Source organism: Elgaria multicarinata, chromosome 6, assembly GCF_023053635.1.
Source record: "Elgaria multicarinata webbii isolate HBS135686 ecotype San Diego chromosome 6, rElgMul1.1.pri, whole genome shotgun sequence".
Classification (NCBI taxonomy): Eukaryota; Metazoa; Chordata; class Lepidosauria; order Squamata; family Anguidae; genus Elgaria; species Elgaria multicarinata.
The window spans coordinates 111,103,773-111,126,787 of NC_086176.1; the positions used below are offsets into that span (position 1 = coordinate 111,103,773).

The following is a 23,015-nucleotide window of genomic DNA, read 5'->3' on the forward strand; positions in this document are numbered from 1 at the left end:
CCCCCTCTCTCACCCTCATGACAACCTTGCAAGGTAGGCTGGTGCTAGGTCTGTGAGGTAACTTTAAACGAATTAAATACAGTTTCTTCTTCTTCTTCTTCTTCTTCTTCTTCTTCTTCTTCTTCTTCTTCTTCTTCTTCTTCTTCTTCTCTCTCTCTCTTTCTCTCTCTCTGTGAGGGAGCAGGCTGGCTGAGTTGTTGCCATTGGCAACAGGCCTGGAGCTGGACCCTTCTTCTCTACCACTCCTGGTGGTGCCTAGCAACCAAGGCAGCTGGCCACAGGCACTCTACCTTCAGCCCCAGGATGGCGAGCCACTTCCAGAAAATGGCCGCCAAAGCCTGGCAAATCTTCCCTCCCACCCAAGGCATGCTGGGAGGTGTAGGCGTAAGCCTAGGTCCATAAATAACCTGTTAATCTTTGAACACCATCTGAGGTGTGGTGGGAGACAACTGGAGAGTGGGACTTCTTAGTTGTGGCACCCTGCTTATGGATTTATTTTTCCCAGGCAGGCTGGCCAAGTGATTTTTTAAATTTTATTTTCCAAGGCCTTTTAACTTGAGATTTTTTATGCTGCATTTCCCTCCTGTTTTAACTAAGGCTGTAGCTAGACCTAAGGTTTATCCCAGGATCATCCCGGGTTCGTCCCTGCATGAGTGCTGGATGCCCTGTGCGGCACTTAGATGAACAGGTTTGACCCCAGGACAATCCTGGGATAAACCTTAGGTCTAGCTACGGCCTAAACCACAACATCCAAGACAGATGCAGGAATTACTGAATAAAGTTTAGGATTTTTATGTAAAAGCCGGACTATGCCATTGAAACAGAAGAGGAATGACTGATAGCTGAGGCTAGAATGGAATGGTGGGCAGGGTGAGTGGCAGTTGAGGAAAGTTTGGGAGAAGGAGAACAAAGACTAGCCATGCCCTAAGAAATTCATTCATGGCATCATCCAAAATAAAATTGTGTTAAGGGAGTAGACTTGAACATGGCTAGACACCAGCTTTTCTCCATGGCCCATAATACCGGAACTTTGGGTCATCAGAAGAAACTCTGTTCTTGATGTGCAAAGCATGGAATGAATTTATGGCACTCATGGCCACAAGATTGCCACACTGGCTGAGACCAGGGGTGTTGAACCTCTTTCAGTCTGAGGCCCAAATGCAATGTTGGGGACCGCATTCCAGGAGAGACCTTTCAGAATGGGGAGAAAACCAAGCAGAAGCTGGTAAGCTGTCAAATGATCAGCAGTCACTTGGGTGGGGCTAATAGAAAGTGCTGTGCAAGTCTGATGTCCAACAACCCTGGCGTAGACTGATAGCTTTAAAAGATGACGAGACAAATTCAAGGAGGAGGAGAATGCCAATAACTAATATGGGTGGGAGAGTACTGTTGCAGTGTCCTCCTTTGTTGGTCCCTAGTTGACAGCTGGTTGGCCACTGTGTGAATTGAGTGCTGGACTAGGTGGACCCATGGTCTGATCCAGCATGGCTCTTATGTTCTTATTAGCAGTGATGGCCATTTCCCCCTTTTAATTACTCTTACATACCACCTTTCTTCCATTTTGGGACATGTGGTTCCCAAGTGGTCTCCCTTCCAAGCACTGACCAGACCCAGACCTGCTTAGCTTCAGAGGGTGGCTGCCTCATGTGCCTTCAGACCATGTCTATGTTCAGAGGCCATATGGAATGTCTCTATTCAGAGGCAACGTGCCACAGAATGCCTGTAGCCAGGAAGAAACATTGGGAGAATGCCCTCACATTCACACCCTGCTGGTTGGGTTCCTAAAGGCACCTAGTTGGCCACTGTAGGGAATAAAGGTGTAAGATGAACACAAAAAGAGAGAATAATCTCAGGATGCTGAAAAGCACAACACATGTTGGCTACTTGCTTTTCATTAGCCCTTCTTCAGGGGGCTGTAACACTATATATATAAAAGCAAGAATGAGACAACACAAAAATAAAAGTTTTTTTCAATTAAAAAAGCACATTGCAAGCACGGCATGGGCATAACATAATTTCACAGAAAAGTTTCTCTCTTACTGTCAATAATGTTACACTTACTCCAGTCAAGGAAGCTCGTAGTCTTGGCTTTATATTTGACTCCTCGCTCTCCTTTATTCCTCATATTGAGGCAGTAGCTAAATCCTGTCGTTTTTTCCTGTATAATATTGTCAGGATTCGATCATTTTTGTCTGTCTCTCCTCCAAGACTCTTGTTCATGCATTGGTTATTTCTCGGTTGGACTACTGCAACCTTCTTCTCACTGGCCTTCCTTCTTCTCACATCAGTCCGTTGGTTTCTGTTCACCACTCCGCTGCTAAGATCATCTTCTTGGCTCGCCGCTCTGACCATGTAACTCCACTTCTGAAATCTCTTAATTGGCTTCTAATTCACCTCAGAATCCAATATAAACTTATCCTGTTGACCTTCAAAGCTTTCCACGGTCTAGCTCCTTCCTATCTTTCCTCTCTCATCTCACACTATTGCCCCGCTCGTGCTCTTCGCTCCTCAGATGCCACGTTTCTCACCTGCCCAAGGGTCTCTATTTCCCTTGCTCGGCTTCGTCCATTTTCTTCCGCTGCCCCTTACGCCTGGAACGCTCTTCCAGAACATTTGCGAACTACGTTCAATCGCAGTTTTTAAAGCTCAGCTAAAAACTATCCTTTTTTCTAAAGCTTTTAAAACCTTGATTTTGATCTTACTTTTATGCTGTTAGTTTTACTCTACCCTGTGCCTGTTTGGTGCATTCTCTTCCCCTTCTTATTGTTTTATTATGATTCTATTAGAATGTAAGCCTATGCGGCAGGGTTTTGCTATTTTATTGTTTTACTCTGTACAGCACCATGTACACTGATGGTGCTATATAAACAAATAATAATAATAATAATAATAATAATAATAATAATAATAATAATATATTTAAATAGTATCAAACTGTTAAAACATTACATACTCGTAACAATGTCTGCAGAAATTATTAAAAACAAATTGTCTTGTAATGGCGACTAGAAGGGATGTACTGAAGCCTATGTTAGACAAGTTTTTCTTTGAGTTTCTTACAGGTGTTACCATAATAGGGCAATTTACTCAAGGTCTTCTCATATCTGGATAGAGCTACAAACCCAAGGGAATGTCTTGAAACTACAGGGCAGTTACAGGAATGGTCAAAACTCCAACTCTTCTTTTAGCCACTGCGGAAACAGGGTATTTAATTTCAAAATCCACTCCAATTCTTTTCTCAGACAGCTGCTTCTCATCCTTGTGGTTCTAGTGTATAAAAGTCCACACACTTAAGGTGATCATTGTACCTCAAATACTCTATGTTATATGTGAGATTCCTTTACTTATACCTGGCAAATATTTCCAACAACTTAATGCTTTGTTTCATAAATTCTTCTGGGGTTCTTCCTCACCTTGGATATCTTTGAAACGGATGCAACTTCCAATTAAAGGAGGTGGGTTTGGTTTTCCAGACCTGGTTTTGTATAATCAGGCCTACTTATTGGCTTGTACTAAGTTTTGGTCTTTTCCTGTTTGCTTAGTTTTGCCACCTTGGTCAATTTTGGAATCTTTATGTTAGAAGCTCTTCCCAAATGGATGGCATTCAGTTCTCGACACATTCAAATAAATAACCCCCCTCCTACAATCTTGGCTGTTAGAAAGGTATGGCGTATAGTATCATGGTAATTACAGTTTGATCCATTCTCCCACACAAAATTGACTTTATGGGGAAATCCAGATTTAAGAATTGGAAAGAAAGCATTTTTGTGGAGGACGTGGACAGATAAGATAATTTTTACTTCGGATCAATTAATAGGTCCAGATGATGAGTTTTTGTCATTTTCTGATTTGCAAGCTAAATATAATTTACCTATTACAGCTGAATGGCAATACTTGCAATTGCAACACTTGCTGGAATCTAGGTTTGGTCCAGCTGCTTTTACAGATTCAGAACCTCCATTATTGTTAGAAACACTTATAGCAGCTCAACAGACATGTCGACGCATGACCCATTATATATATACTAGCTGTACCTGGTGTAACATACGCCGTTGTAGCATAATCTTAAAGTTTATTAATTAAATATCATTGTGGGGGTGCAGGCTGCTTGGAGGCTGCTGATATAGTGCCATCTGGCAGACCTGGGGGGCAGGGAGGTTGGGGAGAGGGGGAGCAGGTGTCCCCCTCTCACCAGGGTTCCTGTCAGCCTTGGGCCGCCTGCCCATCTTGCATGAGATTAGGCCGGGGCCTAGGCTCGCAGCAGGTGAGCGGCCTCCCACCTGGCCACCAAGGGCCCCGGCCATGCCTCGCTCATGATCCGGACCCTCTCCCCGGGGTTCCTATCAGCCTTGGGCCACCCGCCCAGCTCACATGAGATTAGGCCGGGGCCTGGGCTCGCAGCAGGTGAGCGGCCTCTCACCCGGCCACCAAGGGCCCCGGCCATGCCTCGCTCATGATCCGGACCCTCTCCCCAGGGTTCCTGTCAGCCTTGGGCCACCTGCCCAGCTCACATGAGATTAGGCCAGGGCCTGGGCTCGCAGCAGGTGAGCGGCCTCCCACCCGGCCACCAAGGGCCCCGGCCATGCCTCGCTCATGATCCAGACCGTGGCACTTCCCCCTTCATGGGGGGAGTGAAGAGGCAAAAAGGGGGGCAGGATTACCTTGGAAAGCCTGGAGGAGTTGGGCGAGGGGCTTAGCAACCTGTAACAGCTGACGTTACACATTGTTACTGTTGCTTAGCAACCTGTACCAGCTGAAGCCTTTATGGAAACATACCTAAGCATTTTATATACAGTATAGAGATAAGCATTTAGTAGCAGTAAATAAATATGACATCCACAGTTTAAGGCAGGATTGGAGTAGAGAATTGGAGTGTCCTGCTTTGCCTAATCAATAGATTGTTGCCTTAGAGTCTGTAACTGAAGATTCTATGGATCTTAGGCTATGTCTTATTCAGCAAAAAATCTTGTTTCATGTCTATTGGGCTCCACAAAACCTTTTCAATATCGGTTTGTCTAATTTACATAACTGTTGGAGATGTAATGCACCTAATGCTTTTTGAATTCATATGTTTTGGCAATGCCCAGTTGTTGCCCCTTTTGGGAGGAGGTTATAATAAGGATAAACTTTGTACTGAAACAATCTTTAATATGGAACGAAATTATGTTATGTCTACATGTATGTACAGGCTGTGCTTGCAATGTGCTTTTTTAATTGAAAAAAAAGTTTTATTTTTGTGTTGTCTCATTCTTGCTTTTCTATATATGTATTTTTACTGCCTCTTGAAGAAGGGCTAATAAAAAGCAAGAGGCCAAAATGTGTCAGGCTTTTCAGCAATAAATTCATTTATAGCGTCCTGAGATTATTCTTTCATTTTGTGTCCCCTGTAGGATACAGGATCCGGGACCAGATAGACTTGTTCTGATCCAGCAGGGCTTTTTAACAATATTCCCAAGCGTTTCCATTCAACACCCTAACTCCAGTCTAGGGAGGTAGGGAGAAATATTATTATTTATTAAAACATTTGTATCACACACTATATCATTGGCATCTCGGGGCAGCGTGTTACATGTAGATCACCTTGTCCACCTCTGCCCACAAAATCATTTGTGCCTCCAAAATGAAATGTCATTTCCTCATGAGAAGAGTAGAAGATACAATTGGTCTCTAATTCCCTAACCCGGGGTGCAGATGGGGGACAAGTCTTCCAAATTCCGTAAGACAAGGGTTATCAGCAACTCAGCATGTAACAGCATTCCTTCTCTATCGGACTGCTGATTTCTGAGAAACAGGTTTTTAAACATCTCAGCATGAATCATGTTATTCATGGATTTGCTGCTTTTAATCATCTTGTTGGGAACTGGCCATATCTCCAGACAGTGTGAAGCAGAATTCCTCTACTGAAATCCATTAAATTAGGGTGACCATATGAAAAGGAGGGCAGGGCTCTTGTATCTTTAACAGTTGCATAGAAAAGGGAATTTCAGCAGGTGTCATTTGTATATATGGAGAACCTGGTGAAATCCCCTCTTCATCACCACAGTTAAAGGTGCAGGAGCTATGCTAGAGTGACCAGATTTAAAAGAGGGCAGGGCACCTGCAGCTTTAACTGGTGTGATGAAGAAGGAATTTCACCAGGTTCCCCATATATACAAATGACACCTGCTGAAATTTCCTTTTCAATACAACTGTTAAAGATACAGGAGCCCTGTCCGTCTTTTCATATGGTCACCCTAATCAAATGTCTTCCACAGTAACACTGCCAAATAGTCACGGTAAGGAATCTAAAACAACGAAGAGTTTTGCAGCATTTTAAGGACTAACAAATTGATTCTGGCATAAGATTTTATAGACACTGTCAAGTGGACAGCATTCAAATTCATGAAGGCTTGTGCCAGAATAAGTTAGTTAGTCTTTAAGTAGCCACACAACTCTCCTTGGTGGTTTATTTCCCTACAACAGGCTGACACAGCTACCCCTCTGGAAATTGGCAGGAAATCTGACAATTGTATAGTCTCCACCTCATAGCAAATCAATAATCCATTTCTACTGTTAGAGTGAACCCTTCTGTAACCATGAATGGCTTTTATATGTTTTAAAGCCCAAACCGCCCATGAATATAAACACAAACATTTAACCTTCCAGACACTTATCTTAACTTTAAAATGTTTCCTGTCTCTTTCGGCCAGTTATCTCTTCCCACCGGTTGTTTTTCATTAAAAGGCAACTCAGAGGGGCAAATAAGTGAGATGTGCCGTACAAGCCTAGGCACGATTACTCAGAAGTAAGTCCCACTGACTTCAATGAGGCTTACTCCCAAGTAAGTGCACCTCCAATTGCAACTGCAGTCCATCTGGTGGTGGGACCTTCCCTTGCACTGGAAAACAATGAAAACATCACCTAATTGTCACAGTTTGATTAGAATGGTTTGGTTAGCACGGATTCAGTATTCTTCAGTATTCGTAAGTGCATATTTACACCGGAGTCCCACTGAATTCAATGGGACTTGCTGCCTAGTGTGTGATCCAAAGGTTACACAGCCTTACTCTGGTTTACTGTATTTGCTCCTGGACTGTTTTCAATGACTCTTTTCCAACAAGCACTTGCTGACAGGGAGAAGAAACAGGTAGCCCCAATCCCCATACCAAATTTCAAGAGGGCACTGTAGAATTAAAGCACCACTTTGCATTAAACAAGCAAATAAACTGAGCTCTCTTACCTCAAGCTGCCGTCCAACCAGGAAGCTTTCTGCTCTGCCAAGTTTATCGCTTAACAGGAGCGTGCAGGGACAGTGATAGTGGAAGTGAACGTGCCTCACTTTATATAGCTCACAACTCGCAGCATAGCATAAGTCTTCATAGGAGCCCTCCTCCCCCCTTTGCGCACATACAGCCAGGTCTCCCAAGCAATAATACAGGAGCATTGCTCCTTCCTAAGTTTTTGACCAGGTTGTTTATCAAAATCCCGTTCCACTCCCCTTGCTGGCTTCCCATTATTTTTCTCTCCTCTTTGCCTATTTTCTCTCTAGCTAAGGAAGGTTTAGTATGACACAAACACACACAGATACATTGGACACAATCCAATCGATGCTCAAAACATTATTGTTGAAAACTGTAGGATGTAAAAGTGCTTAATTTTGACTGGATCATGTCCACTGTCTTTTAAAGTCATCTATCTATCTATCCATCCATCCATCCATAGAGAATGCTGAACAGGAGATTTCTTAGCATCAAAAGGACTAAGTTTGCAATGCCAAAGCCACCTGTTAAGGAGGGACAAAAGCTTAGCAGAAGCACACGTGCTTCTCTTGCCAAAGGTTCCAGATTCAATCCCTGACATCTCCAGCTAGCCAGGCTGGGGAAATGCTAGACCAAAACTCTGGCAAGCCAGAGCTTCCTGAACTGGAGCTAGCTGGCTCTATCAGGGCTGGCTCTACCATAAGGCAGAGTGAGGCAGCTTCCTCAGGCGGCTGATGCTGGAGAGGGGGCAGAGAGTGGCAGTGGAGTGCCTGGAGAATAGAACTGTGTGTGCCAGAAGCCTGCCCTGCGCACCCCAAGCTTCTGCTTCCTCTCTCCCTCTGCCACCGCTAGCTTGCTCTTTTAAATTGTTCAGCGATGACAAATGCTTTAAAAGTTAAACAGCCTGTCTCTGTTAGGCCTGAAACAAGATTTCCCATTGTTATGGCAAAGCGGTGCACTCTCTGTGGCCAGCTTACCCACACTGACCCTGTTCAGATGATATGCTAAGCCATGGTTTGATTATTTATTTATTTATTTATTACATTACTATACTTCCCCATAGCCGAAGCTTTCCGGGAAGTTTACATAAGTTTAAAAATTATATACAAATTTTTAAACCATAAAAACATACAGTATATACACACACAAAAACGTACATTTAAAAACAACTATAGACAACTATAAGCTGTCAGCCAAACCCCAAAACAGATCCAGGATTGGTTAAGCTCATCACATATTGCTAAATGCCTGGGAAAAGAGGAAAGTCTTGATGTGGCACTGAAAATATAGCAATGTTGTTGCCAGGTGGGCACTGACAAGGAGATCATTCCATAATTGGGGGGCCACCACTGAGAAGGCCCTCTCCCTTGTTGCCATCCTCTGAACCTCACTCAGAGTAGGCACCTGGAGGAGGACCTTAGATGTTGAGCACAGTGCATGGGAAAAGCGTTTCATCAGGTATTGTGGGACAGAGCCATGTAAGCATTTTGAGCTAAACATTATGACTCAGCATGTTATGTGAAACATTCCTAACCATGGTGGCTACATAACTACGGTTTAAACACACACACTAACGATTTGCTGCAAATAGCTTAGCAGCCTGACCATGGCTTAGCATGTCGTCTGAACAGGCTCAATGTCTCGTTTCGAGGAAGAGCAAGGTGCGGCTTCTCCAGAGAGCCCTTCACGAGCACCACTCTCTGCTGTCCTGCAGCATCAAATTCTGCTTAAAGTTCAGCAGTGTTTGCCACGACAGCAGCAAAGTGGCAGAAGTGCTCTATGGCTGGTTGGCTGATGGGGCGTGTGGTCATGACAACAGTGGCACAGCGGTAGCAGTGATGGGCAGTGCTGCAGGCAGAGGTTCAATGCACAAGCCACCACCATCTCTCCCAATCTGCCTGAGTTATGTGGTTTGTTGGCTGTCATTGAGGGCCAGCCCTGATGGAGGATCCATGTCTTTGTCAATCATTAGAGTTCTTTGAGTGGGTGTTTTATAATGTAACTGATTTATATTGCTGCCTCCCCTCCAAAAATGGAAGAACAACTGTGTGGCTTCCTCTGATGCCCACCCTTCTGTTGCTTTCTGTAACCCATATATGGCGGGACCATGGTGAATAATCATTTGCACGCTTTGGGCCATAGCTAGATGGAGCGATATCCCAGGGCGATCCCTGGGATTGTCCCTGTGTGTCCACATGATGCACAGGGGATCCTGGGAGCAGGGAGGGATGATCCCTCCCTTTCTCCAGGATCTCGCCCTACCCTTTGAGCCCACTTTTTCCGCCGTCTCGGGCTGATCCCGAGACTGCGGAACGTGTGTGCGGGCGTTGCAGTTTGTCCCGGATCCTCACGGTTACTTGCGAGGAGCTGGGACCCGCGCACGGGGCACAGAGCTCCTCGGGAGCTGTGCGCCCATTGGGGGGTAGGGTGAAAATTGTTAAAAATAAAAAAGTACCTTTTGCGCATGAGCACTCATCTCCTTTAAGGAAAAAAACAAAATGGCGGGTGCGACGTCCTCTCCCTCAGAGGTCATCGCGTGCCGCGTGTAAACAGAAGGGGGGTGTCTCACAATAAAAATATCGCGAGATCCTCACCCCTCCGTTGTGCTAGGCCTGGTAGGTCTAGCTGAGGCCTAGGTCTTGAAAAGGACCTGTTGAGATTCTGCCCCCACCCCTGTATTCACGGTGTTTCTACCCCCTAGGAAATGGCAATCATGGATTTAGAGATATGAAGGCCTGGATAAAACCTGGATTAAAATGTGTGTGTGTGTGTGTGTGTGTGGTGGAAACCTGTTTTTCTCCAATTTTCCAAAATTCCTGGGGGGAAAAATATTTTGGTGGAAAAACCAGTTCCTCTCATTTTTACATTTTCCCACAAGCCTTCACATCTCAATGCACATTTTGCAATGATGTCGAGACAGGTTGTGGTGTATTATGTAACAGAATGTGATCTTACAATGGGAAGCTAGTTATTCCCAACTGCACCCAGTAAATTCGTTTGCCTTCCCACCTTTACAAGTGTCACTCCTGTGCAGCGACTTTGGTTTCCTTTTCTGTAAAACCACCGTGGCCTATAGGTCAAAGGGAGAAGACTTAACAGGTTGTTAATGGGGAGAAGCAACGCTAGTTTGAATGGACGACCTTGATTTTCATTGCTAGTTTCATTCGCTCCAGTGTGGGATAAAATAACTTGGCTCTACTGTCATAGCCATCAATTTTTTTCAGCCACAGGAACCTACCTTTCACCCAAATATCCACTTTTAATTCCCCCCCTGCGTATTTGTATGGTGGAAGTGCTGCTGTTGTGACCCACTTTAGGCCAGATTTTGACCGAAGAGTTGACCCACCAGTTGAAGATCAGTGCTCTAATGCAGGGGTCCCCAACCCCCGGGCCACGGACTGGTACTGGTCCATGGCCTGTTAGGAACCAGGCCGCACAGGTGAGTTGCTTTCACCCACCCACCTCCACCCCAGTGTACCTGGGTGCAGGGTGCCATTTCGCCTGCCCAGCTGAAGGGAAGCCAGGATGCTGGGGTGGAGGTGGGCAGCTTCGGAATGGCACACCTAGCCAGAAGCCACTCTGGGAGAGTGACTTCCGGGCACGCCATTTCCGCCCGCCTCAGCTTCCTGACTTTGCTTCAGCCTGGCGCCCACCCAGCCAAAGCAAAGCCAGGACGCTGGAGGGGGGCGAGGGCTCCCAAAACCATCCCTTCAAACCCACCCACCCCCGGTCCGTGAAAAAATTGTCTTCCATGAAACCAGTCCCTGGTGGCAAAAAGGTTGGGGACCGCTGCCTAATGCACCTATTCTTTAATATATAAATTTCACGTATAATGGATGTTGGAGGAATCCATTTGATGCCCTTCCCTTGGTTCAGCTCCCCAGACTTTGGCCCATTTTCTGCTAACTGGGCCAACTTGGGCCAGATCTACACCAAGCAGGATATGACACTTCGAAAATGGTTTGAAAACTGTACATGGTGCGCATCCTAGGCCCCAACAGTTGTCACTACTGTTAGAAACCATTTTAAAGCAGCAGTGTAGTTCCTGCCATGGTCTGTTGCCTGTTAGTGGGACATTTGCACAAATTCCAACCACAAATTGCGCAAATTTCAGTCGCAATTTTCACAAATCTCTATTTGCGCAAATTCTGGCCCAACCCCCTCCCATCCCCAATATGTAAAGAGATCCTGGAGTTCAGAGAAAACCCCTAGCTTGGCTCATAAATGGAAACTGAGGCCATAGCTAGACCTAAGGTTTATCCCTGGATCGTCCAGGGGTCAAAACTATTCATCTAGGTGACACACGGGATCCAGTGCTCAGGCAGGGGCAAACCCTGGATGATCCCAGGATAAACCTCCGGTCTAGCTGTGGCCTGACTCAGACAGTCAGTGGAACTCTGTCAAGCCTAAACAGAGCTGGATTGCCAAGTGATGGGCATCCCTAAAACACACTATGCATTAGAATAGATTATATTATATTAGAATAGAGCCAGTGTGGTGTAGTGGTTAAGGTGTTGGACTGGGAGTCAGGAGATCTGGGTTCTAGTCCCCACTCAGCCATGGAAACCCACTCGGTGACTTTGGGCCAGTCACAGACCCTCAGCCCAACCTACCTCACAGGGCTGTTGTTGTGAGGATAACATGGAGAGGAGGAGGATTATGTACACCACCTTGGGTTCCTTGGAGGAAAAAAGGCAGGATATAAATGTAATAAATAAATAATAAATAAATAAATATATAACCAATAATGAGCGAAAACAGAATATATAATAAATATATATGAACACACTACACAGATAGTATATGTTCATATCACTACCAGAATTTAAATACTGATGCGAAGTGTTACAATACTAACCACACACACACACACACACACACACACACACACACACACACACACACACTCTTATACTTACTGAGATCAAAATTCAATCTTAATTTCTCGAAAGAGATGAAATTAACATTTGGGAGAACCTCTGGCCCTCCAGATGTTGTTGGACTAGCACTCCTATCAGCCACAGCCACAACCCTGAGATTTTAAGTTTCCCCCCCCAAGTTTTGCTTTTCCATCCCTCAGCCTTATACGCTCCATGGGTTTTGGCATCTCTGTAATTTCCCAAACTCCCATTAACCATTCTGTAAGTGAGGGCATAGAAGTGCGTCTCCATTTCTGAGCTATCAGAATTTTTTGCAGCAGTTCATACATTCCAAATTAACTCTCTTTGATGTGAAGTGAACTGCTCTAAATAACCTAGCGGGATTATCCAGACATCTAAAGGTACCATCAGTGATATTGTGTTACATACTTCCCTCCAAAACTTCTTAAACTTTGGACCATTCCACCACCACCAGATATGTCTGAGCTGGAATCAGTAGTAGAATATCTGGCAGCTATTTAATTATTATGTTTATCCCATCTTTCTTCTATCATTGAACTTGATAGAAGTTCCAGAGAGCTTTGGCTATGAGGTGGTATATAAATGTAATAAAATAAATAAATAAATAAATAAATAAATAAATAAATAAATAAATAACATGGGATGCTGGAGAAGGTCATCCCAGGTACTGACCAGTCCATGCATGAGTAAGAAATTAACTTCTTTCACATTTTTATGTGAGCTTACCACATTTTTACTTCACAAATCTACAGATGAACCAGAATGCGGCTATATGGCAATATTCCCACTTCATAGAATTTTGAAAAAAAATGTGTGCAAAAATGTATATGTTACAGAAAAGGGTAGAAATGGCTGCGTTATGGAAAAGTATGTACAAAAATGCTTTCCTTTATGAGAAAATCATGTACAGGAATGTATATATTTTGGGAAGTGCATATAAGACTGCACTGTTGAAAAATGCGGAATTTTGAAAAATGTGGAATTTCTTTGAAAAAATGGCAAATTGATGCAAAAACAGGATGGAATGAAATTAAATATTGAAAATATGCAAACCTGAGCAAAACTGAGATTGAAACATTAAATTGGTCCCAAGACCACAATCAAGGCCACAGCATAACGTTCCAGCAGACCATGCCCTGAGATCGCCGAGCAAAGAAGTTTTGTGCCTGAAATGAAGTTTCTGCACAGGGCTTCCTTACAGATTCAGAAACAGAATGGATAGATTAGGTCTGGGTGCACATCTGCCCTTGCTTCCTCATAGCAATTTACATCCAGGTGCAAAGTGTCCAAGGCAATCCCCATTCATTAGGGTGACCCAATGGAAAGGAGGACCGGGTTCCTGTATCTTTAACAGTTGCACAGAAAAGGGAATTCCAGCAGGTGTCATTTGTATGCATGCAGCCCCCAGTGAAATTCCCTCTTCATCACAACAGTTAAAGCTGCAGGAGCCCTGCACTCTTTTGAATCAGTTCACTCTAGTATTTATTTATTTATTTATGTATTTATTTATTTATTTCAAAGTTATACTGCCCAACAGCCTAAGCTCTCTGGGCAGTTTGCAACTAAAACTACCGTAGTAGAGTTCCTGCAACTTTTCTAAACTGCCCAGAGTGCTTCGGCTATTGGGCGGTATATAAATGTAATAAATAAATAAATACATTTTCTAGACGGCTGTTAAAGCTACAGGAGCCCTGTCCTCTTTTTCATATGGTCACCCGTCATTGATATTGTGTGGATGGAGAAGATTCATAAGCCAATCAGTGAAGGGAGAGAAAGAGCGAGGGAGTTACCTAATCTCCCTGCAGTGTAGGCAGGGACAGGCAATTGTCCAGGACAGACAATTGTTCATCTAGTCCAACACTCTGCTTACAGAGTAGCCAGGCAGGCATTGACTAGGGACAAACAAAGCAGGACATGGTGCAACAGCACCCTCCGGCCCATGTTCCCCAGCAACTGGTGCACACAGGCTTACAGCCTCAGATACTGGAGGTAGCACATAACCATCAGGGCTAGGAGCCATTGATAGCCTTCTCCTCCAGGAATTGATCCAACCCCCTTTTAAAGCCATCCAAATTGGTGGCCATCACTACACCTTGTGGTAGTGAGTTTCACAATTTTAACTATGCGCTGTGTGAAGAAGTCCTTCCTTTTATTTGTCCGGAATCTCCCACCAATCAGCTACATGGGATGACCCCAGATTCTAGTATTTTGAGAGAGGGAGAATGTGAGCTTTGGAGAACGTGCTATCTGCATCTAAATGTGTTATTTGTGCACATGTGCAGAGTTGGTAGCTTGAACCCTGGAATGATCTGGTGTGTCTACCACTGCTTCCCTCATTGTTAGCATAGCCACAACTCTGGCTCCACGAGGAGGAGGAGAATGCTACAGGTCCGTTTTCGTCTCTCCTCCACATACCAGTAGTAATCCATGGTGAGTAAACATCACATAGGCAGGCCCAGTGAAAACAACCAATCAAGAAGGGGGCGCATCCCAGAATGATGTATGAGATGAAGCAGCATGTCACATTTCCTAACTACAGCTCCCAAGATGCACTGTGATAGTAAGCATGAGGACATCAGGAAAAACTTCCTGACTGTTAGAGCAGTACGACAATGGAACCAATGACTGAGGTTGTGGGCTCTCCCACATTAGAGACATACATGAGGCAGCTGGAAAACCATCTGTTAGGTATACTTTAAGGTGGATTCCTGCACTGAGCAGGGGGTTGGACTTGATGGCCTTGTAGGCCCCTTCCAACTCTGCTATTATATGATTCTATGAAAAACTCACAGATACGCAATGTGAGTTTGTATTAAAGGAGACCTCTCATCTGAATCAACATGGGCGAATTCATTTCTTTTGGAGGAAATAACGAATTCATCCAGGATATGTTCGGCCTTCACTTACAAAAACTTTGCTGTATGCAATCCCAGCTGGATTAGGGCCATGACACCTGACTGTGCAGTTGGGCCACTCTTATGAGACTCCTCTCACTGGCCACACAGCGTTGCTGAGGACAGAACGTTTTAATAGATATTTGCTGTTCACAAGGCCGGGAATAAAAATTTTATAGACGATGATAAGGCTAACCAAATAATAACATCAGCAAATATAAATGTATTGTGGGGCACTCAGATCTATATATAGATACCTATCTTATTTATATAAAACTGTCTATCTTCACAGCCTGTTAAGAGTCACTTGACACATAATATGCCATGATGGAGTGGAACCAGAACTTCCAGGGAGGCAGTGGCAGCATTTTTTAAAATTATTATCAGCAGGGATATTGCCAATCTATCCCCCATCTCAGACCCCCCCACCATTCTCTCTGAGATTAGCTGCAATCCTCACAGAAGCAGGGGGTGGGGGAGAATTTTCCCAGCAACAATATGGTGTATCCTGTTGTAATCATAGAATAGCAGAGTTGGAAGGGGCCTACAAGGCGATCGAGTCCAACCCCCTGCTCAATGCAGGAATCCACCCTAAAGCATCCCTGACAGATAGTTGTCCAGCTGCCTCTTGAAAGCCTCTAGTGTGGGAGAGCCCACAACCTCCCTAGGTAACTGATTCCATTGTTGCACTGCTCTAACAGTCAGGAAGTTTTTCCTGATATCCAGCTGGAATCTGGCTTCCTTTAACTTGAGCCCGTTATTTCATGTCCTGCACTCTGGGAGGATCGAGAAGAGATCCTGGCCCTCCTCTGTGTGACAACCTTTTAAGGATTTGAAGAGTGCTATCATGTCTCCCCTCAATCTTCTCTTCTCCAGGCTAAACAGGCCCAGTTCTTTCAGTCTCTCTTCATAGGGCTTTGTTTCCAGACCCCTGATCATCCTGGTTGTCCTCCTCTGAACACGTGCCAGTCAAGTGCCAGTCTAGTCGGTTTCTGTACTGGAATAAAAGGGGTGGGGGTGCCGCCATCTTGTCCTTTGCCTCAGCCAGCTAAAAGTCCTGAGCAAGTGAGCGCTGTCCAGCAATGGAGGGCGGATCAGTGCTGAAAATCTTTCGGCTCAAGAGCCAAATTCAATTTCAGACAAGCTTTTGGAGGCCATATTGCAGTGGGTCGGTGGGGCTGGGGGAAACTGGGGCAGGACCCAAATTAAACACCCCTCCCCCAAATACCAGCATGTTTTAGCTTAAAGGTCTTACTGCCATTCAGTGGAGGCCGGTGGCTCCGATGTCAGTGGGGCTGCAAATCCGCTCTGGGTTTCAGTCAGAACTCCAAAGGAGATACCCAAGGTGCTGAACCCAATCCCTCCAAAAGGAAGAGGAAAACAGAGGACCCTGATTTGCATGACATCTACATATGCTAATTTGTATGTAGAGATGCACAGTTAAAATAGGCCTGCTCAGGCAGCTATTTCCCAGCTCCTATCTGTTGATGGGCAGCCTGAAGGACCTGGTGCTCCTTCCCTTCTTTTAGTTCTTTCTCTTTAGACAAGATTTGGACTGGAGCACTCTTCCAATAGAGGAGACGGCCCTCCGTAAAGTAGGACACATAGCCAGCCTACTTCAAGGGGAAAAACCTTGGTTCTTCTCTTGGCCTGAAGTAGAGTTCCGGTCAACCATGTTGCTCTGCTCACGATCAGGGTGGCAGAAGGACAGCATTTTGGGGGTGGGGTGGGTCCTCCAGTGCATAGCTTTGGGCGAAATGGTGGATTCCAATCTCCGCTGAGTGACTGTGGAGATGAATCCAGGCTTGTTTCAGATGAATGCAGAGCATGGAGGAGGGCAGAGGGAGACGGTACTGTTTCTGTGGAGCCCTGGGATGAAATATTTCACAGTTGCCCTTTAGAATCATAGAATCATAGAATAGCAGAGTTGGAAGGGACCCACAAGGCCATCGAGTCCAACCCCCTGCTTAATGCAGGAATCCACCCTAAAGCATCCCCGACAGATGATCGTCCAGCTGCCTCTTGAAGGCCTCGAGTGTGGGAGAGCCCACAACCTCCCTAGGTAACTGATTCCATTGCCATACTGCTCTAACAGTCAGGAAGTTTTTCCTGATGTCCAGCTGGAATCTGGCTTCCTTTAACTTGAGCCCGTTATTCCGTGTCCTGCACTCTGGGAGGATCGAGAAGAGATCCTGGCCCTCCTCTGTGTGACAACCTTTTAAGGATTTGAAGTGTGCTATCATGTCTCCCCTCAATCTTCTCTTCTCCAAGCTAAACATGCCCAGTTCTTTCAGTCTCTCTTCATAGGGCTTTGTTTCCAGACCCCTGATCATCCTGGTTGCCCTCCTCTGAACATGCTCCAGCTTATCTGCATTCTTTTTGAAGTGTGGTGCCTAGAACTGGACATAATACTCAGTGCTGAATAGAGGGGAACCTTTACCTCACGCAATTTGGAAGCTATACTTCTATTAATGCAGCCCAAAATAGCATTTGCTCTCTCTTCATAGGGCTTTGTTTCCAGACCCCTGATCATCCTGGTTGCCCTCCTCTGAACATGCTCCAGTTTGTCTGCATCGTTCTTGAATTGTGGAGCCCAGAACTGGACGCAATACTCTAGATGAGGCCTAACCAGGGCCTTCTATCTGTCAGTTAAGCTACTGACAGATGGAAGGTGATGATGTGAAAAGAAAGAAGAATTTAGCTTGCTTTCCTGAGCCAAATGGGATGTTGTTTGAGATAGGGCTTTGGTCAGATCCAGTGTGTCTCTTTGTACATCCTTTTAGTTTAATTTCTCTTGGTTGTATTCTTCTTCTTCTTCTTCTTCTTCTTCTTCTTCTTCTTCTTCTTCTTCTTCTTCTTCTTCTTCTTCTTCTTCTTCCTATTTTATGTTTATTTAAACTGTAGAAAAGTTAATTAATGGGCACCCAAAAAAGTGCAATTGATCAATCAATGAATCAAAACTAACTAGCACAATTGGAAAAAGCAGGGGCAAATATAGGTTTGCTCTTCCTTACCTAAGATCAGTTTTGGGAGTTCATCTCCATCTAATCAACACAGGGAATCAGCCAGCCAGTTACAAGAGACCTTCTCAGTTGTGGCACCACCAAAACGTTGAAATGCCTTTCCACAGGAACTCCCAGATCTGTTTCCACATTATAATTTTTACGTGTTTGGACTATTGCTCTCAACTCTGGTTTCTGGGCTTCCCAGAGGCATCTGGTTGGTCCCTGTGGGAAGGTTGGACTAGAGAGATCTTGGTCTGATCCAGTACAGCTCTCTTTTATGTTCTTGCCCAAATTCTTGAAGCCATCCTTGGATGCCAGAAGGGGCAGTGGGACATGATGGTTGGCTGGGCCTTATCGTTGTGCTCAGAGCTGGATTCCAAGTGGTTTGGGTCATCTCCAAGGATGAATTTGTGCCACAGCTTAGAAGCACTCATTTGAAACATTTTTCCTCCTCCAAATTTCTCCCTCCATTTTGGAGTTTTGAATGACCTAGGGCTTGTCTATACAGCTTGTTTACCCTGACCTAAATGTGCATATTCATGTTTCAGGACACATGACGCAGCTGTACATTTGCCGTAGCGCTGGGTTTTTAACGCAATAATGCGCATATTCGCATTTGTGATATACCGTGACTTTTTGGATCACGTCTGAGTTTGTACTGCGTTATGGTTATGTGTCGTTGGGAGAGTTAAATCACATTTTGACATGTGGGCAGAACTTTGAGGGTAGGACAAAGAGATTGGCTGATTCCCCGCCTTCTAACCTATCGCATCTTCTGGCTGCCTCTTTCCTTCCCATCGTTTTCATGTTGAATTAAGATGGAGCTTTTAAAATGAAAACAAAGAAGGGTGAACGGGCAGCGAGAGACAGGAGACGTGTCCATTTCCTGCTCACATCCTCCTCTGCTGCCTCGTTCCTTTCCCCACTCACTTTTCCTCTTCTATGAATCTGTGGAACTCCACAGATAAAATGTATAGCTTGCCTCGTCTATAATCCATAGCTTCGTATGTGCATATGTGCGCATATGCACATTAATAACTGCACTATAAAAAAATTCAGGAGATAAATTGCTGTTGTTGCTGCAGTGAGATGCTCTACCTAGATTCGAATAAATGAAAATTCAGGTTAAAATTAAATGAGAAGCAATCCTGCTGTCATACAGTTGGGGGCCTAGTCTTGTTCCCCAACTACATGGGAACATAGGAAGCTGCCTTAGTACAAGTCAGACCATGGATCCATTTAGCCCAGTATTGTTGACAGTGGCTGGCAACGGCTCTCTCAGGTTTCAGGGAGAACTTTTTTCAGCACTATCTGGAGATGCCTGGAATTGAACCTGGGAACTTCTGCATGCAAACCATGTCTACCATCGAACCACAGCTCTGATGCATCAGGAATTCTCCATTGTTCTATTTTAAAATTTCCAAATGCCATATGCAGCACAGACCCGCAGTATAGATCTGCCCTTTTCAGGATCTTCCCCAAGACAAAATAACTAGACAAGACAACAAGAAGGTACAGACCTTTAGCTTAGGATAAGAACATAAGAAGAGCCCTGCTGGATCAGACCAAGAGTCCATCTAGTCCAGCATTCTGTTCACACAGTGGCCATCCAGCTGCCTGTGGGAAGCCCACAAATAGTGTATGAATGCAACAGCACCCTCCCACCCCTGTTCCCCAGCAACTGGAGTTTGTAGGTATACTGCCTTTGATCCTGGAGGTAGAATGTAGCCACCAAGACTAGAAACCATTTGATAGCCTTCTCCTTCAGAAATTTGTCCAATCCCTGTTTAAAGCCATCCATGTTGGTGGTCATCACTACCTCTTGTGGTTGTGAATTCCATAGTTTAACTATGTGCTGTGTGGAAAACATCCTTCCTTTTATCATAGAATCATAGAACAGCAGAGTTGGAAGGGGCCTACAAGGCCATCGAGTCCAACCCCCTGCTCAATGCAGGAACCCACCCTAAAGCATCCCTGACAGATGGCTGTCCAGCTGCCTCTTGAAGGCCTCTAGTGTGGGAGAGCCCACAACCTCCCTAGGTAACTGATTCCATTGTCGTACTGCTCTAACAGTCAGGAAGTTTTTCCTGATGTCCAGCCGGAATCTGGCTTCCTGACACTTCAGCCCGTTATTCTGTGTCCTGCACTCTGGGAGGATCGAGAAGAGATCCTGGCCCTCCTCTGTGTGACAACCTTTTAAGTCCTTGAAGAGTGCTCTCATGTCTCCCCTCAATCTTCTCTTCTCCAGGCTAAACAGGCCCAGTTCTTTCAATCTCTCTTCATAGTACTTTGTTTCCTACCAATCAGCTTCATGAGATGACCCCAATTTCTAATATTATGGGAAAGGGAGAAAAAACATCTCCCTATCCATATTCTCCACACCATGCATAATTTTGTACACTTCTCTCATATCTCTGCTTACTCACCCTTTTTTCTAAGTTAATCACTTAGAACAGTACTGCCTAGCGGTTGGAGGCATTGCTTACATAATCGTGACCCAATCTTGATGTGATCTGTGCCTGGAGGCTTCAAATTCCTTCTGCAGGTTTACTCAGAAGTTATCATTGAACTATTTTGAGACTTACTTCTGATTTACCAGCCATGGCTGAGGCTGCATGCATCAATATGGTCTTACAATTTGCTATATAAGGTTGAAATCCAAAAGTAATTGAACACAGAAGTAAATATTGCTGAAATCAAGGAGATTAATTTACAACTAAACATAGGTTGTAGGTTGACTTATAGGGCAGTCCTATAGATGTACACTCCAAAGTAAGTCCCACTGGTCACTGGGTTTAGGATTGCAGCATTAATTTACTGTATTAAAAACAGTTGTCTCTGCTGCCCTCTGGTGGCTGGATGCAGGTACACAAGCCATGGTAGCTAGCACAACCCCGTCTTTTTTCTGATGTAGTGGGTACCGAGCTTTTTCGAAAAATCTGCTTTGGCAAATGTTTTATCTCTCGTTCAGCTGTAGCCCAGTCCAGAGGGAGGGGCCCACACTGTTGCAGAGTGGGAAAACCTAGAGCTTAGCTAGGGTGACCATATGAAAAGGAGGACAGGGCTCCTCTTTAACAGTTGCATGGAAAAGGGAATTTCAGCAGGTGTCATTCGTATATATGGGGAACCTGGGGAAATTTCCTCTTCATCACAGCAGTTAAAGGTGCAGGAACTATATTAGAGTGACCAGATTTAAAAGAGGGCAGGGCACCGGCAGCGTTAACTGTTACGATGAAGAGGAAATTTCACCAGGTTCCCCATATATACAAATGACAACTGCTGAAATTTCCTTTTCAATACAACTGTTAAAGGTACAGGAGCCCTGTCCTCCTTTTCATATGGTCACCCTAAAGGCTTAGCATACAAGCAACAGCTCACAGCTTCACCTTCTCTTTTCTGGTTGGTTGGAGCATTTTATTGAACACTTATTTATTTATTAATTAATTTATATACCGCCCCATAGCCGAAGCTCTCTGGGCGGTTTACAAAAGTTTAAAACAGTGAACATTAAAAAAAAGTATACAAAATTTAAAACCATCAAAAAATATAAAAACAACAGTATGAAACAACAGTATAAAACTTGCAGATGCCAAATCAAAGCCTTCATTCAGGAGTGGTGGTGGTGCGTTGGTTGGGACTGCAGTGGGGTGAAAAGTTTTAATCCCCCCCACTTTTCACCTGCCATGTTGCTAATTATGTTCCCCTCCTAAAAGTGGCTATTCAAAAATGTAAAATAACAAGAACAACCCCACGATCATTAATTGCACACGCAATGAATGCCGCACCTAAAGCTCCATCCCACCAGCGTTATAGTGGGCTCTCACGATGAATGGTATGCAAAGGACTCATATGATGCTGACCTTATATGGTGAATTGCATTCAAAGTACTCGCATGATGGCAACCATGTCGTACTATGATTGCGGGTCTTTCCCCCCACCTCTTTGCATCTTTTGGTCCACATAAAGTGCAAATCTTTGTTGGGAATCTCAATGTAGCAGAGTTTAGAAAAACTGTGTTCAAAGAAATACTCACACTAGACTCTCACTTCAGTACATTTATGTACATTTTCATATCTACATGACTCATGCAATTGTCCAATTAGTCAATTAATATTACGGACTGAGTCCACAATAATATTGTGGACTGAGGTGTCATCAATATGCGGATGATACCCAGCTCTACCTTTCCTTTTCATCAAACCCAGGTGAGGCAGTGGCTGTTCTGAACCAGTGCCTGGGCACGGTAATGGGCTGGATGAGGGCTAACAAACTGAGACTCAATCCAGACAAGATGGAGGTACTGTTAGCGGGTGGTTCATCTGTCCGGCGAGGTGATGTTTGCCCTGTCCTGGACGGGGTTGAACTCTCCCTAAAGGATTGGGTCCATAGTTTTGGGGTGCTCTTTGATCCAGAACTGTCACGAGGCACAGGTGAACTCAGTGGCAAAGAGCACCTTTTATCAGCTTAGGTTGATATACCAACTACGCCCTTATCTGGACAGAGATAGCCTAGCTAGTTATCCATGCTCTAATAACCTCTCGTTTGGATTACTGCAATGCGTTATACGTGGGGCTGCCTTTGAAAACGGTCCGGAAGCTTCAGCTGGTACAAAACAGGGCAGCCCGTTTACTAACAGGGACTGGCCGACGACACCACATCACGCCAGTCCTTTTCCAGCTTCATTGGCTGCCAGTCCAGGTCCGGGCCTGATTCAAAGTGCTGGTATTAACATTTAAAGCCCTAAACGGCTTGAGGCCAGACTATCTGAAGGAATGCCTCCTCCCATATGTACCTGCCCGGACCCTAAGGTCATCCTCAGGGGCCCTTCTCCGTGAGCCCCTGCCAAAGGAAGTGAGGCAGGTGGCTACCAGGAGGAGGGCTTTCTCTGTTGTGGCACCCTGGCTGTGGAATGAGCTCCCTAAGGAGGTTCGCTTGGCACCTACATTATATGCTTTTAGATGCCAGGTGAAGACCTTT

General features: G+C 44.8%; 1 protein-coding gene across 3 annotated transcripts in view; it reads right to left on the bottom strand.

The window, feature by feature from the left end:
- Positions 1 to 7,388, bottom strand: part of SLC14A1 (solute carrier family 14 member 1 (Kidd blood group)) — a 44,194-nt gene extending 36,806 nt beyond the window's left edge. For all 3 annotated transcript variants that reach the window (XR_010025562.1, XM_063128294.1, XM_063128293.1), the window contains exon 1: positions 7,220 to 7,388. The gene's annotated coding sequence lies outside the window, so the exon portion shown is untranslated. The remainder of the gene's footprint in view (positions 1 to 7,219) is intronic.
- Positions 7,389 to 23,015: the final 15,627 nt, after the last annotated feature.